The sequence below is a fragment of the Ovis canadensis genome, chromosome X (assembly GCF_042477335.2).
Source record: "Ovis canadensis isolate MfBH-ARS-UI-01 breed Bighorn chromosome X, ARS-UI_OviCan_v2, whole genome shotgun sequence".
In the NCBI taxonomy this organism is placed as follows: Eukaryota; Metazoa; Chordata; class Mammalia; order Artiodactyla; family Bovidae; genus Ovis; species Ovis canadensis.
The window spans coordinates 135,092,696-135,110,169 of NC_091727.1; the positions used below are offsets into that span (position 1 = coordinate 135,092,696).

Here is a 17,474-nt window from a genome sequence, read left to right on the forward strand (position 1 = left end):
CTCTTTGCATCAGGTGGCCAAAGTATTTGAGTTTCAGCTTCAGCATCAGTCCTTCCAATGAACACCCAGGACTGATCTCCTTTAGGATGGACTGGTTGGATTTCCTTGCAATCCAAGGGACTCTCAAGACTCTTTTCCAACACCACAGTTCAAAAGCATCAATTCTTCAGTGATCAGCTTTCTTCACAGTCCAACTCTCACATCCATACAAGACTACTGGAAAAACCATAGCCTTGACTAGACAGACCTTTGTTGGCAAAGTAATGTCTCTGCTTTTTAATATGCTAACTAGGTTGGTCATAACTTTCCTTCCAAGAAGTAAGCGTCTTTTAATTTCATGTCTGCAATCACCATCTGCAGTGATTTTGGAGCCCAGAAAAATAAAGTCAGCCACTGTTTCCACTGTTTGCTCATCTATTTGCCATGAAGTGATGGGGCTGGAGGCCATGATCTTCGTTTTCTGAATGTTGAGCTTTAAGCCAATTTTTCTCTTTCACTTTCATCAAGAGGCTCTCTCCTTCACTTTCTGCCATAAGGGTGGTGTCATCTGCATATCTAAGGTTATTGATAATTCTCCCAGCAATCATGATTCCAGCTTGCGCTTCCTACAGCCTAGCATTTCTCATGATGTTCTCTGCATGCAAGTTAAATAAGTAGGGTGACAATATAGAGCCTTGATGTACTCCTGTACCTATTTGGAACCAGTCTGTTGTTCCATGTCCAGTTCTAACTGTTGCTTCCTGACCTGCATATAGGTTTCTCAAGAGGCAGGTCAGGTGGTCTGGTATTCCCACCTCTTCCAGAATCTTCCACAGTTTACTGTGATCCACACACTCAAAGGCTTTGGCATAGTCGATAAAGCAGAAATAGATGTTTTTCTGGAACTCTCTTGCTTTTTTGATGATCAGCAGATGTTGGCAATTTGATCTCTGGTTCCTCTGCCTTTTGTAAAACCAGCTTGAACAATTGGAAGTTCATGGTTAACGTATTGCTAAAGCCTGGCTTGGAGAATTTTAAGCATCACTTTACTAGCGTGTGAAATGAGTGCAATTGTGTGGTAGTTTGAGCATTCTTTGGCATTGCCTTTCTTTGGAATTAGAATGAAAACTGACCTTTTCCAGTCCTGTGGCCACTGCTGAGTTTTCCAAATTTGCTGGCACATTGAGTGCAGCACTTTCACAGCATCATCTTTCAGGATTTGAAATAGCTCAACTGGAATTCCATCACCTCCACTAGCTTTGTTCATAGTGATGCTTTCTAAGGCCCACTCGACTTCACATTCCAGGATGTCTGGCTCTAGGTGAGTGATTACACCATCATGATTATCTGGGTCATGAAGATCTTTTTTGTACAGTTCTTCTGTGTATTCTTGCCACCTATTCTTAATATCTTCTGCTTCTGTTAGGTCCATACCATTTCTGTCCTTTAATGAGCCCATCTTTGCATGAAATGTTCCCTTGGTATCTCTAACTTTCTTGAAGAGATCTCTAGTCTTTCCCATTCTGTTGTTTTCCTCTATTTCTTTGCATTGATCTCTGACAAATGCTTTCTTATCTCTCCTTGCTATTCTTTGGAACTCTCCATTCAGATGCTTATATCTTTCCTTTTCTCCTTTGCTTTTCACTTCACTTCTTTTCTCAGCTATTTGTAAGGCCTCCTCAGACAGCCATTTTGTTTTATTGCATTTCTTTTTCTTGGGCATGGTCTTGATTCCCATCTCCTGTACAATGTCATGAACCTCCATCCATAGTTCATCAGGCACTCTATCAGATCTAGTTCCTAAAATCTATCTCTCACTTCCACTGTATAATCCTAAGGGATTTGATTTAGGTCATACCTGAATGGTCTAGTGGTTTTCTTCACTTTCTTCAATTTCAGTCTGAATTTGGCAATAAGGAGTTCATGATCTGAGCCACAGTCAGCTCCCAGTCTTGTTTTTGTTGACTGTATAGAGCTTCTCCATCTTTGGCTGCAAAGAATATAATCAATCTGATTTTGGTGTCGACCATCTGGTGATGTCCATGTGTAGAGTCTTCTCTTATGTTGCTGGAAGAGGGTGTTTGCTATAACCAGTGCGTTCTCTTGGCAAAACTCTATTAGCCTTTGCCCTGCTTCATTCTGTACTCCAAGGCCAAATTTGCCTGTTACTCCAGGTGTTTCTTGACTTCCTACTTTTGCATTCCAGTCCCCTATAGTGAAAAGGACATCTCTTTGGGGTGTTAGTGCTAAAAGGTCTTGTAGGTCTTCATAGATCTATTCAACTTCAGCTTCTTTAGTGTTACTGGTCGGGGCATAGACTTGAATTATGTGATGGTTTGCCTTGGAGATGAACAGAGATCATTCTGTCTTTTTGAGATTGCATCCAAGTACTGCATTTCGGACTCTTTTGTTGACCATGATGGCTACTCCATTTCTTCTGAGGGATTCCTGCCCACAGTAGTAGATATAATGGTCATCTGAGTTAAATTCACCCATTCCAGTCCATCATCTTAGTTCGCTGATTCCTAGAATGTTGTGTTCACTCTTGTCATCTCCTGTTTGACCACTTCCAATTTGCCTTGATTCATGGACCTAATATTCCAGGTTCCTATGCAATATTGTTCTTTACAGCATCGAACCTTGCTTCTATTACCAGTCCCATCCAAAACTGGGTGTTGTTTTTGCTTTGGCTCCATCCCTTCATTCTTTTTGGAGTTATTTCTCCACTGATCTACAGTAGCATATTGGGCACCTACCGACCTGGGGAGTTCCTCTTTCAGTGTCCTATCTTTTTGCCCTTTCATATTGTTCATTGGGTTCTCAAGGCAAGAATACTGAAGTGGCTTGCCATTCCCTTCTCCAGTGGATCACATTCTGTTCTGAGTAGCATGGTGAAATCTCATTTTCCCATCTTATCTCACTTGAGACATGAATCATCTCTTTGTCCAACATATCCTGCCTATAAGTCACTTAGTAGCCCTCTTGGTTATCAGATTACCTGTCAGGGCATTACAGTGCTTATGTTCAAATAACCCTTATTTTACTTAATAATGGCCTCAAGGCATAAGAGTAATGATGCTAGCAATTCAGATATGCCAAAAAGAAGCTTTAAAGTTCTTCCTAAAGCATGCTTGGGGCTGGTGCATGGGGATGACCCAGAGAGATGTTGTGGGGAGGGAGGTGGGAGGGGGGGGTCATGTTTGGGAACGCATGTAAGAATTAAAGATTTTAAAATTTAAAAAAAAGTGAAAGTTCTTGACTTAATAAGAAGAGGAAAAAAAAATGTCTGCTGAGGTTGGTAAGATCGACAGAACAAATCTTCTATCTGTGAAATCATGAAGAAGGAAAAAGAAATTCATGAGAGCTTTGCTGTTGCACCTCAAACTATGAAAAGTTATGGCCACAGTGCATGATAAGGGCTTGGTTAAAATGGAAAAGGTGTTAAGTTTGTAAAATATGGTATTTTGAGAGAGAGAGAGACCACATTCACATAACTCTTATTACAGCATACTGTTATAAATGTTTGATTTTATTATTATTGTTAATCTCTCACTCTGCCTAATTTATAAATAAAACTTTATCATAAATATGTATGTATAGGAAAAAACATACTATGTACAGGATTTGGTCACTAGGGGTGTTGGAACACATCCTTCATAGGTAAGGGGGGAACTACTGTAGTGTGTAATGTGGCCAGTCAGGTTTGTATTCCATTAACTGAGTGGTCAACTAGTATTCTGACAGAATTTGCTTAATTGCTTGGAGTCAAGAAAAGAAATACAGAAAGGAAAAATGAGAAAGAAAAAAGTACTCTACCAACGTTTGTAGATTGGCTGTGTGTTTGGGGACTGTATAAATGCTTAGCCACTACATTTAGAACTCTGCCTTAACTGTCGGTTCCTGTTTGCACAAATCCTGAAGATCAGGCAGAGGTAAAAGCTTAGATCTTTTCACGGCCTTTTTTGAACGAGTCCAGCTGTTGGTATACATGTAGCTTTCTCAATTCGCTGGTATACATGAAAACTGTTGGAACATTTCCTTTCCGAACTTCTTTTTTCCAGGCTTTTCAAGCTGTCTATTTCCTATCCCTACTGTCATCCCTTTCCCTGGGCTACTCCAGACAACACTTTTGCTTTTAAATGCTTTTCGCAAAAGCCACCGAGGAAGCCATGGGAATGCTCTAATTCAGGTGAAATAAAGTCAGGTCCTTATACCAGACAGCCACTAGTCAGGTTGAGACAACCACAATGTTTGGGAAAGAAAGGGAAGTCGCTCAGTCGTGTCTGACTCTATGCAGCCCCATTGACTGTAGCCCACCAGGATCTTCCATCCATGGAATTTTCCAGGCAAGAGTACTGAGGTGGGTTGCCATTTCCTTCTCCAGCGATCTTCCTGACCCAAGGATCAAACCCGGGTCTCCCACATTGCAGGCAGATGCTTTACCATCTGAGCCACTAGGGAAACCCATAATGTTTGGGAACAAGGTCTGTATTACTCATTCTGGCAATATCAACCTGCGCCAAGCGTGCAGGACATCATTCTTCATTGCTGTCACTGACCTGGGGAGTGAAGAGTTGGTAGGCAGGTGATTGAAAGCACCAGAGCACTCTTACTGCAATGTAACCACTTTTTTCTTCACTAAACTTTTCACTGTTTGTTGTATTTTTTAATTAGATTCTAGAATTCTGAAAAACTTGACAGATTTTGATGTCTTATTTGTTTTTGTGTAGATACAACCCTGGAGTTCCCTATTCTGCCATTTTTGGTGATGCCACTCAACTACAGTTGCTATAAACTTTTGTTTCCAGAGTTCTTATAAAGTTGATTTTGACAGTGTTTGACAGTTTGCTTTTTTGTGAAGAGAAGGACTTTTGGTGTTTCCTAATCTGCCATTTTTTCACAGATGTAACTCAAACACAGGATTTATGTTTTAATCAAGAGAAATTGTCCATCCATCTCAGTATTTTATCTCAACAGAGAATCATTGCTAGAAGGACACAGTGTCTGGCCACTCTGACTTCTACATGGGCCTAGTCTTGGTTCTCAGCTCCAGTATTTTCATTGGAAGAAACTTTATCTTATAGAAGATAGGCCTTATTAAAGTGACCAGCAGCAGTTCCATTAGAGCAATCTCCACATTTTTAAAATGACTGTTTAGTTTTTCTTCTCTTCTTCTTTCTTTTCTTTCCATTAGCACATTTTCTTCCTTGCACTTTTCTGTATTTTCTGATTTATTTTTGCAATTAATATGCATGTTAATAATGATCAGAAAAAAAATTGAGCTTTTTAAAAATCAAGTAAATATCTTGTTTCAGAAATGGAATAAAATAAATTTGATATTAATAAGAAAAAAAATCCAAGTTCCTTACTAAAGCTTATAAACAAGTTACATTCTTCAGTTCTCTTTTCACCTGAAGAAAAATATAAATAGTTGCAATATAAGCTTATCATATTATACTGTTTTAGAATTAATAGACTAATAATACTTCTGCCTTTATTTAGGTCATAGTGGCTACACACTTGAAGGAATGTGGGCTGGACTAATATTCAGTAAGCATTCTTCAATGTACAACCTATTGGAATTATATTTAACTCAATGCTCAGATAAAAAAAAGTTGTGTTTGTTTGTTTTTTTTTTTTCCATGGGTCACAGTCAGGTTTAGAATAAGCCAACAAGCATTCAGGGTTTCTCTTTTTCCCAGATATTTTCAGTAAAATCTCATTTCCTCCCAATAGTTACATGCACATTCACATACACAGACATAGTTACATAAGCATAGATACACATTTACTTACCTTTACATAATAAAAAATCATCTCAAGAGTATATTTCTGTCTCTGCCCTACATTCAGATCCATTTCGATGTGGCTAAGCAAAACCAAATTTAACTTCAGCTCCTGTTGCCTTGGCCTAGAGTTACAGTTGAATCTCACTTCTCAAGGCCTGCACTATAAGGAAGAAACTTTTGGGGTGGGAGATGGGAGGGGGGTTCAGGATTGGGAACTCATGTACACCCGAGGCTGATCCATGTCAATCTATGGCAAAACCAATACAGTATTGTAAAGCAAAATAAAGTAAAAAATAAAAATTTTTTTAAAAAGGCAAAAAGAAAAAGGAAGGAACGAAGGAGGGGAGGGAGGAAGTAGAAGAGAGATTGTCCCAGTCTTTGAATATTCTCTATTTTGAGGATGAAGCAAATTTGCTAGGAAAATTACCCAAATAAGAGAGGCATCCTGGGAATAAATTTGCTGTTGTTTAGTTGCTCAGTTATGTCTGACTCTTTTGCAACCCCATGAACTGTATAGCCCACCAGGTTCCTCTGACCATGGGATTCTCCAGGAAAGAGTACTGGAGTGGGTTGTCATGCCCTCCTCCAGGGTATCTTCCTGACCAGGGATCAAACTCCTATCTCCTGCATTGGCAGGCAGATTCTTTACCACTGCACCACCTGGGAAGCCTATATAATATATATACCTAACAGTCCATTCTGAAGGAGATCAGCCCTGGGTGTTCTTTGGAAGGAATGGTGCTAAAGCTGAAACTCCAGTACTTTGGCCGCCTCATGTGAAGAGCTGACTCATTGGAAAAGACTCTGATGCTGGGAGGGATTGGGGCCAGGAGGAGAAGGGGACAACAGAGGATGAGATGGCTGGATAGCATCACCGACTTGATGGACATGAGTCTGAGTGAACTCCGGGAGTTGGTGATGGACAGGGAGGCCTGGCGTGCTTCGATTCATGGGGTCGCAAAGAGTCAGACACGACTGAGCGACTGAACTGAACTGAACATAATATATGACTATATAGCATACAAATTAGAAAAATGAACATATATGAAGAAACATAGCCAAAGCATTTAAGTAGATGGTCAATATGTAAAAAAAATATTCAACTTTATTCTTGTTAACTACCTATGGATATGTAAATAGTTTCAACCTCTCTAGAAAACAGTTTGCTAACTTTGTTAAGAGTCTTAAAATGTTCAAACTTTTTGACTTAGTCTAAGTCCACTTCAGAATAACTACCCTAAACAGTTTACCTGAAGTGCACACAATATTTTATGCACAAAGATGTTCTTCACTGGGTTATCTGTAATAGGAAATAAGTGGAAAAGATCTAAATGTAGATGTATGGCGAAACCAATACAGTATTGTAAAGGAAAATAAAGGAAAATTTTTAAAAAAAATCTGTGCAACATTTTGGGGGATATTGTGATGAGCTTTATGATCCCTACATTCTATGAAGCCATTCAAACACATTGAAGAAGAGTGTAGCATGACAATCAAGATAATAGTATTTGGAAACATCTGAATTCAAGTTTAAGCACCATCACTGGCTGTGTGACTTTAGGCAAATCACTTAACAGTCTTTCTAAGCCCTACTTTTGTCATTTGTAAAACATGGGCAATAACAGTCCTAACCCACAGGAACTTTGTGAGTACTGAATGAGATGATTCATGTGTTTAGCACAGTGCGTGGCAGATAGCTTAGTAAACAGTAACTTACAATAACTCTAAGGATGTAGGTTCTCATAGATGAGTAAATGGGAGCAGAGAGAGAATGGGTCACTTATCCAAAGCCACACAGCTAGTATGTAGTGACCTGGGATTCAAATACAGAAAGCTTGACTTCAAAAACCCATGTTCATAACCACAACAGTAAAATGTTAGTTGTTATTTATGCCTTTATTGCTACTACTGCTTAATAACGGGAAAATGCTTATGGAAAGATGCTGAGTAAAAAACTAGAATATAAAATTATATGTGTAGTATATTTTTCTTCAAAATTTTTGTTTTTATACATAAACATGCATGGATAAAAGACTGGAAGAAAAATACCCCAATATATTAAAATTATTGTCTTTTGAGTGAAATGTTCAGAACAATCCTGGCACATAGAAAATGTAGAGTATTATCATTAGGATCATTTGTTTTGATGTTCTAAGATGTATGGATGTGAGAGTTGGACTGTAAAGAAGGCTGAGCGATGAATTGATGCTTTTGAACTGTGATGTTAGAGAAGACTCTTCAGAGTCCCATGGACTGCAAGGAGATCCAACCAGTCCATTCTGAAGGAGATCAGCCCTGGGATTTCTTTGGAAGGAATGATGCTAAAGCTGAAGCTCCAGTACTTTGGCCACCTCATGCGAAGAGTTGACTCATTGGAAAAGACTCTGATGCTGGGAGGGATTGGGGGCAGGAGGAGAAGGGGACAACAGAGGATGCGATGGCTGGATGGCATCACTGACTCGATGGACATGAGTTTGAGTGAACTCCGGGAGTTGGTGATGCACAGGGAGGCCTGGCGTACTGCGATTCATGGGGTCGCAGAGTCAGACATGACTGAGCGACTGAACTGAACTGAACTGAAGATATAAAAAATGGTCTAAATGTGAATTTAGTTTGTATTTTTCCTGCTCAGGACTCACTTCCTGAATCAGAATTCACATCTTTAATTCATCAGTTCTAGAACACTCTGACCCATTACTTCTTTGAGTATTACTTTTTTTCCCATTTGTCCTCTTTGTCTCTTTACCTCTTTCATATTTTTAATTCTTTATCTGTTATATTTTGTATATCTGTGTTTCAGTTTAACACTTTTTAACTGTGCTCAATCTATGGTTTAATCTACTCACTGAGTTTTTAATATTAAAACTGTTTTTGAACTTCTAGAATTCTCTTTCAAAATTATTTGATCTTTTTTTTAAAATTTCTTGTTCTTTTCTCATTTTTCCCCTTTTCCTCCTCTTATTTTTTTAAAAAAATTTTAAGTATTTTTTGGGCACACTCTGAGACATGTGGGATCTTAGTCCCAGACCTGGGATCCAACCATTCCCCCTTGTGGTGCAGAGTCTTAACCACTGGACCACCAAGGAAGTCCCTTGCTCCTCTTATTTAGTCATCAGAATTTACCCAACCTACCTTGCAATTACATTTCTAACTTAATCTATCAGGTCCCTACTTTCAGTCTTACCCTTTTTTGGACTTTGTCACTGGTGTGATTGTAATCTTCCTACAAGATTGAAATACTTCAGGAATACTTTAGAGGTTCACCATCACCTTCAAAATAAAATCTAAACTCCTTAGCAGGGCATAACTAAATAGTTCACATCTACCTTGCAATTCTTATTTCCAGAGATTCTCCAATATCTACCTTGCATTTAAGTTCCACCAGCGTATTAGCACTCTCCCCAAATTCTACATATTCTTATTAGGCCTAAGAAAATATTTAATGAAATATTATTGGTTTTAATGAAAATATTATTGATGAGTTTTCTTCCATTAAAGTCAGGAAAGTAAAATTTAATTCAGCTTTTAGTGTAGATAAGCTATTTAAACAATGCTGTGAGTTTTAATGTATTTACTATTCAATTTTTCCAACTGCTTTAATTTTTTGGAAAAAAATTAATCATTCAAGAACACACAAAAACATGTACATGGGGTCCACATTTTCCCATTTTCCTCACAGTCCAGTATGGCTTGGTATGGCATTGTCTTTAATTTTTTTTCATTTTTGTTCATCATGGATTTTTGCACTAATTTTTAAACTATTACATTAAAATATTTATCCTGATCACTGAGTTTTTTGGCATACCTTTAAATTTTGCACACAAGGTGAATGTCTTACTCACCCCACCCTTTTCCCATCCCTATTTGATGTCTTTAGATATATAAATAATCCATTTGTAACTAATGGGCATCTGAAATTACTGTAGCTGATATAGGATTTTTATTCCTAGAAGTTGTTTCTATCACCTCTCTGCTTCTTAGTATACATTTCAGAATTCTGAAGTGGGGAGAAATTTTATTTTTAAAATAATATTTATTTTTAATGGAGAATATAGTCACATGATTCAAAATTAAAAAAACACAGAGAAAAGATACATAGTAAAAAGTCTCCCTGTCGCTCCTAGGTTCTAACCACCCAGTTCCTCTCCAGGAAAACAATGTTAACAATATCCTTCTTCCCTGGTGCCTGATACAGTAAACAATCTGCCTGCAATGCAGGAGACCTGGGTTCGATTTCTGGGTCAGGAAGATCCTCTGAAGAAGGGAATGACTACCCACTCCACTATTTCTGCCTGGGAAATCCCATGGACAGAGGAACCTGATGAGCCACAAAGGGGTTGCAAAGAGTCGGACATGACCGAGTGACTAACACTTTCAAGAGATAATTTATGCTTATTCAAACAAATGTGTACATCTATTTTAATCCCGCCCTTTGCACAAATTGCAGCATATTGTGACTTAAATCTTGCTGCTTTACCAATATGTATTGGAGCTCATTCCATATCAACATATAAAGTGGTCATCCTGTACATGTAAGTGTATCTGTAGGATGAATTCTTAGAAGTCAGACTTCTGGAATAGATTTAGTAGTGTTAATCGTTCAGTCATGTCTGAGTCTTTGCGACCCCACAGACTGTAGCCTGCCAGGCTCTTATGTCCATGGGGATTCTCCAGGCAAGAATACTGGAGTGGGTTGTCATGCCCTCCTCCAGGGGGTCTTCCCAACCCAGGGATCGAACCCAGGTCTCCCATGTTGCAGGCAGATTCTTTACCATCTGCACCACCAGAAAAGGAGCCCTTTATATAATAAGTAAATTAGTCCTTTGTTGAAAATTTTCAAATATTTGTTCCCCATTTGTTTTCCTTTTTGCTTATGGAAGCTTTTGCTGTTCATGTATTTTTTGATGTAGACAAAATTAATAATCTTTTCTTTTTTGGCTTGTGAGTTTTGTGTGAACTGGGGAAGCTCACTAAAGAATAAAGACTGAGAGAGATCTTGTTAATCACCTTATCAGTAAGGAAGAGAATATGAATCAGAGTTGACTGTTAAAAACTTGTAAAATTCTGAACCTTTGCAATTACCCATATTTATTCTGTGTGTTGTCCCATGGCTATTCTCCCATGGTAATTCAAAGCAAAACTCTTAATATCTATAAGAAAACCCTTAAGATATGCTTGTCTTATGGAGAATGGGGTGAAATAGGAATAATAACTAATCTGATGGGGAAAAGAACCTCAGTGTTGGCAGTTTTAAGGAAAAAAAAAAAAAAGAAGAAGAAAATAAAGCATCCCTGGGATCTGCCTGAGGGAACGGAAAAAAAATGCTTGAAAAGAAGGGATCAACTCTTTCGACCTGGTGGTGTATGCAGCCAAACAATGATGGATAGGTGTTCAGAAAAGCAACTAGGTCATGCTGATGTTTCTTTTGTAGTGTCAAGGTACATCCAGCAATATCATGACCACCTGAGACTTTTAATTTAAACAATACTGTTTTAGTGCACAGGTCAGTCATGTTATGCAGCAAATGGTTTAAGTGAAGTGAAAAGTAGAGTCGCTCAGTCATGTCTGACTCTTTGTAACCCCATGGACTGTAGCCCACCAGGCTCCTCCATCCATGGGATTCTCCAGGTAAGAGTACTGGAGTGGTGCTGGGGTCCAGCCCCAGTGGATCCAGGGAATTCGAAGGGTGGATGGAGTCAGCGAGGAAAAAATTATTTATTAATATAAGATTAGATTAGGAAGAAATAGTGTAGTAGGAAAATTAAGTGGAGAAAGAAGGCTGAATAACTTGGCTTATGGGGAAGGCCAATAAAGTTCCAGACAAGGAGCTTGCACTATCTACGTTGGGCCACCGGCACCCACTTGAATATCTAAGGGTGCCCCTCCTTAGGCCCCCTTTCGCGCAGGTCTTAAAAGCCAGGGCAAGTAAGTAGACTTAGTGAGCCGCCCCGCTCCAGATGGGAATTCAGCCTGAAATTAAAGTAAAGAGGAAAAGGAGGGAGAGGGAGAAAAAGAGAGAAAGACACGGGGGAAACCAGTCCAGCGACTGGCTCCAGCCTCTATTGTTCAGAAGGCCTTTTATACTTTTGATAAAACATGGAGATCAATGGGTAACACAAAGTTATGCAGCGTTAGCAGTCCAGACTTATCATCAAAACCAGGCTTTTCTCTCTGCATACCTAATTGTATACACAAGTCTTAGGTGATTTACATCATCTTCCAGCCAAAAGGGCCAATTAACATTTTACAGCCTTTTTTCTGATAAGGGTTTGTCAACCAGAAGACTTATTTGTGTTGATCTTCCCAAAGTCTGGTGCCACTCTCAGAAAGCACTAAATAAAGTTACATTCTTTCATAGTAAGGACACAAGAGGAGTGCAGTGATATATAACAAAGAAAAGTAATTAACTCAAAAGTCTAGTGTTGTTAACATCAAAACTACTATATATCTTTTTCCATATCCTGTTTACATTGATTAACATCCTCCCAGGTGCCTAAAAGACAAAGAATATGGACGCCTGGCGGCAATCATTAAGTCACCAGTGAAAACCCGTCACCAATATGAGTTTCAACTCTTTAGAAAAGGCTCTGTATCTTTAAGATGCTTTTAAGCTTTGTGCCTCTCTCGGTTGGGGGGTTGTAAGCAATGCACAAGCTGTAAGAGGTCCCGGGAACCTGTAAGGCAAGCTAGAGAGCTATCAGAGGAGGTTTAACTGAAACATCCCTTTCAAATGCAGAAGACTAAAGCCCTGAGTTGACTTTTTTCCAGAGAATATCAGAAGACTGGAAAAGCAGGCAGATTCTTATTTTTGGGGGGGTGGATGCTCAGGAAATTCCAGGGGGAAAACCTGAGGTCTGATTAGCCTTGCCATCAGAGCTCTGCCGCATGACCTTGTCACGGGTGGAATTCCTCACGCTGGCTCCTGGCAGAGTGGGTTGCCATTTCCTTCTCCAGGGGATCTTCCTGACCCAGGGATCAAACCCAGGTCTCCCGCATTGCAGACAGACGCTTTAACCTCTGAGCCACCAGGGAAGCCACAAAATGGTTTAAGCTATAAGGAAATAACTATAGGTCTGAAGTTTGTTGTTATTTAGTCACTAAGTCGTGTCCGACTCTTTGCGACCCCATGGACTGTAGCCCTCCAGACTCTGTCCATGGGACTCTCCAGGCAAGAATACTGGCATGGATTGCCATTTCCTGCTCCAGGGGATCTTCCAACCTAGGGACAGACCCCACGTCTCCTGCATTGGCAGATTATTTCTTTAACAATGAAACACCTGGGAAGCCCCAGGTCTGAAGTACAGCTTAACAGTAGGCCCTCTGTGTCCACAAGGTTCTGATTCTGTGGATTTTAACCAACTGCAGATTGAAAATATTTGGGGAAAAATCCAAAAAGTTCCAAAAAGCAAAACTTTTAATTTCCTGCACTTTGGCAATTATTTATATAGCACTTACCTTGTATTGTGCATTATACATTATCTAGAGATGATTTAAAGTATATAGGAAGATGTATGTAAATGATATGCAAACACTATATTTTTCTATAAGGGACTTGAACACCTGGAGATTTTACTTTCTGCAGCAGTGGGGGTGTGTGTCCTGGAACCAATATCCCTGGATGCCTGAAAGGCTGACTCCTCAACCTCTTCTTTCCCTTTTTCCTTGTTGTATTTCTACTCATTCTTCCTTATCAGAATACAGAGTTAAAACTCAACTAGTATTTTTTTTCCTCTTAGCTTGCTTCTAACTTTTCCTTTGAAAAGTTTACTTGTCCCTTAAATTTGAGGGCAGAGAGAAATTCCATGGGTTACCCAGACACTGAGAATGACCATTTGTATAACTTGCTTTCTGTAGCCTGTTCAACAGGGTAAGTTCTGTTACCTTCCTCTCTTCCCAGTCACTTCTGCACCCCTTTGAATCGCAAGGCATCATCTCATTGGCACATTTTTCTATCCCCTACCTCTTCTTGCCTGGAGAATCCCATGGACGGAGAAACTTAGTAGGTTACAGTCCACGGGGTCGCAAAGAGTAGGACACGACTGAGCGACTTCACCTTCACCTCTTTCCCTATCATGCTCTCTACTTTGCTCCAGTTTTCTCCTCTCACAGCTCTCTCATATTTCTAAAATGTCCCCTCCTGTCCATCCGCTTTCACTCTGAATTCAATCCTCCAGCCTCTTGCCTGAACTAGCAAAACAAATACACTTACTATTATCCCAGTCTTAATCCAACTACCATAGAGCTGCGAAAATGATCTTTCTAAATGTATATAAGAGGGTAAGGGGAGGATTTTCATTTATTCTAAGCAATTCTATATTGTTTGAAACTTTTAATACCATGCATTTAGTACTTCTGTCATGAAACAAGCACAAATATCATATTATTCCACTTTAAAATTTTTGAACAGCTATCCAATGGATGCAAGATAAAACTCAAACTTAACATTACAGTCTCCTTTAGTTCTATCACTTCATCAGTTAGCTTCACGAAGTGATGCCTTGCTTTTCTCTTTTTCTCCCACACAACAACTCTGCTAGGGTTATCAAAGATGCTCAGTTCTGGGACTTCCGTGGTGGTCCAGTGGCTTAAACTTTGCATTCCCAATGCAGGGAGCCCAGGTTCAATCCCTGGTTGGGGAGCTAAGATCCTGCATGCCACTCGCCACAGCCAAAAAATAAAAAAAATATTTAAAATTGTAAAAAGATGCTCAGTTCTAAATAATAATAAATAGCTACATTAAAGTATCTACAGTGTGTCAAGCACTTTACATGTAATCTCATTTTTCAACCATGTAAGGCAGGCATTACCATCTAATTTTTTTTTAATGAAGAAACTGAGGATCCAAGGTTAAGTGACTTCCCCAATGGGACACAGGTACTGGGAGAGGTAAGATTTGAACCTTAGGCTCTTTCCACTCTTCCATGCTATTTCTAGAATGAAATGTTCCCAGCATTCTGGCCCCATCATCTAGAGGAACATTACTTCTTATCTTTAACACTTTAGGAGGCAGCTTAGTATAGTATTTCAGACTATGAGCTCGAGGTAAATTACCTGGGTTCAAATCCTAGCCCTACAATCAACTAACTATATAACCTTCAATAAGTTAATTTCTCCAAACTTCAGCTTTTCCATCTGTAAAATGAGTACAATAGATCTCACTCAGAATTGTTTACAAAAGATGATCCAATATAAAATACTTAGTACAGTATGTGGCAAATAGTATGTATAACTTCAATAAAGCATAGCTATTATTATCATTATACTGCAGGTACATCTCAAAATTCTGTTGTCCCTTTTGTTCATCTGGAATTCCTGGTCAGTACATCTGAATCGAGATTTGCCATATCCTAATTGTCCCTTCTATGCATTTCTGTGTAGCATAATTATATTGTACAGGCTTTCCTTTTTGAGTGATTTTTCCAAGACATAGCTCTAGAACACTAATTTTAATTCATACATTAAACAGCTAATTGCTCAAATGCTGCTCACTTGTTAGGGTGTTAAGAATGTAATGATTTAATTGTCAAATTGCTTTGGCATTTCTTATATAAATGCTAACAACAGTAATTCTTTTACTGCAGGACTCATCTTTTTTTGCCCTGTGTGTAGTGATCAGTTCTACTTGCTTGTCTTCATAGTGGAACCTCAGGATGGCCAGAGTAACCTCCTGGTGTGTATTCTAATCTGCTCTTCTGTTGGCTCACTTTCTGTATCAGGTATCAAGTTTGGACATTGCCTTGAAGTGAAAGTCGCTCAGTCATGTCTGACTCTTTGCGACCCTTTCTTTTAGGGAAGCCAATCACAAAACCAGCCCTGGGCTGGATACTATTTGTCTTGTGCTTTGTATAAGCATTCAGATAAACTATCTGAACAGGGCCTTGGTATTTTCAGTACCTATGCAGTCATTCCATGTAGTATTTCCTTTTCAAGAAATGGCAGCCTATGGCCCTCAACAACTTTAGTGGTACCTCCTGTGGCTTCCTTTCCACAGCTCTTGGCTGTTTTCCCTCTCTACCTTTTAAGATATTCCTTTTGGTCCATAGCTGTTGTCTTTTGTGAATGAAGTGAAAGTCACTCAGTTGTGTCCAACTCTTTTGTGACCCCATGGACTATATCCTCTGTCCATGGGATTTCCCAGGCAAGAATACTGTAGTGAGTTGCCATTCCCTTCTCCAGGGGGATCTTCCTGACCCAGGGGTCGAACCCAGTTCTCCTGCATTACAAGCAGGTTCTTTACCATCTGAGCCACCAGGGAAGCCCCTATTGTCTATGATCAATAAATCTAAACAATACCCTTACTCCTCCATGGAATGAAAGAGTTACCAGACTTTTTTTCCACCAATCTCTTTCGAGTCCAGCAAAATGCCAACAACAAAAAAATGAGGCTGAGAGAATAAGGAATCTTAAAAGAAGCCCTACTTGGAGGACTGAATTAAAATCTCCCTAGGCCAAAATTTTGTACTAAGGGAAAATTGGTTAAAAAAGGGCCATCGACTGCTTTCCATGTAAAGGCTATTTTACATGGGGTTTACGGAGGTTTTTTTTTTTTTTTTAAATTCACACTCCTCGTGATTTGTCAGCATAAATACCAAGGTCTTGCTTGATTTCTGTGTATCAGTTATCCCTGATGCTCATTCATGTGCAAGGGCCTTAGGGATAGTATGGTTCCAGTTTTCACAGTATGCTTGGGTAAACCCTAGAAGTCCACAGTATGCTTGGGTAGACCCTAGAGACAGTGCCTTAGTTACCAGGGGGGGCTGCTGCACAGGGATGTGGAGGAGGCCTCCAGATACCCCCACCACCAGAGCAGCTTTGTGTTTCTATTTTATATCTTAGATTCCTTTTCCTTTCAGGAAAGGTCTAGTAATCCAGTCCTCTTGTTTTACAGTTGAGGTTTGAATTTTCTATCCTTAATATTTGAAATGAGGACTTTGAATGTCGTTAGGGCTGACAGTACCCTTTCTATCAAGGTTTTGAAATAAATTTCTGAGACTGACAAACAAGAGCTCAAATTGTTGCTCTGGGACTTAACCTCTAAGAGGATGTGGGCAAATGGTCTACTTTTTCTTTCCCCTTGTGTCTAGCAGCAGCGAACATATACTTGGTGCTCAGATGTACCGCCTGAATCTGACAGACCCACTTTCTTACTATGTATGTTAGCTGAGCAAGCACTACTACTTTGTAAGAACAGACAAATCGGTTTGTATCCAAAGGTAATGAAGAATAAGAAATATTGATACAGTAAAATAAGAAATGATACAGGAAAAAAAATACTTGTGTATGGTAGTTCAGTCGTGTCCAACTCTTTTGACCCGTGGACTGTAGCCCACCAGGCTCCTCTGTCCATGGGATTCTTCAGGCAAGAATACTGGAGTGGGCTGCCATTTCCTTCCTCCAGTGGGACACGGACATGAACTTGGGCAAATTCCAGGAGACAGTGAGGGACAGGGAGGCCTGGCATGCTGCAGTCCGTGGGGTTACATGGAATCACAACTTAGTGACTGAACAACAACAACAAAAAAGATCAGTGCACGTCCCCAGGCTCCATCTTCAATCAGTCTCTGATGGATTTCTTACTATCCTCCTTACTCACTTTACCTTCAGCCAAACTGACTTTCAGATTCTTCTACTACACTGGTGTTCCTTCCTTAGGGCCTTTGGACTCGGCATCACCCTTACCTGAAATGTTCTTCTCTCAGATACCTA

At 39.6% G+C, this 17,474-nt stretch overlaps 1 protein-coding gene across 1 annotated transcript in view; it reads right to left on the reverse strand.

Annotated features, from left to right (window-relative positions):
* TAF7L (TATA-box binding protein associated factor 7 like) overlaps window positions 1-5,846 on the reverse strand; it is a 34,714-nt gene extending 28,868 nt beyond the window's left edge. The window contains exon 1 of the mRNA XM_070291023.1: window positions 5,776-5,846. The gene's annotated coding sequence lies outside the window, so the exon portion shown is untranslated. The remainder of the gene's footprint in view (window positions 1-5,775) is intronic.
* Between the last annotated feature and the right edge of the window lie 11,628 nt (window positions 5,847-17,474).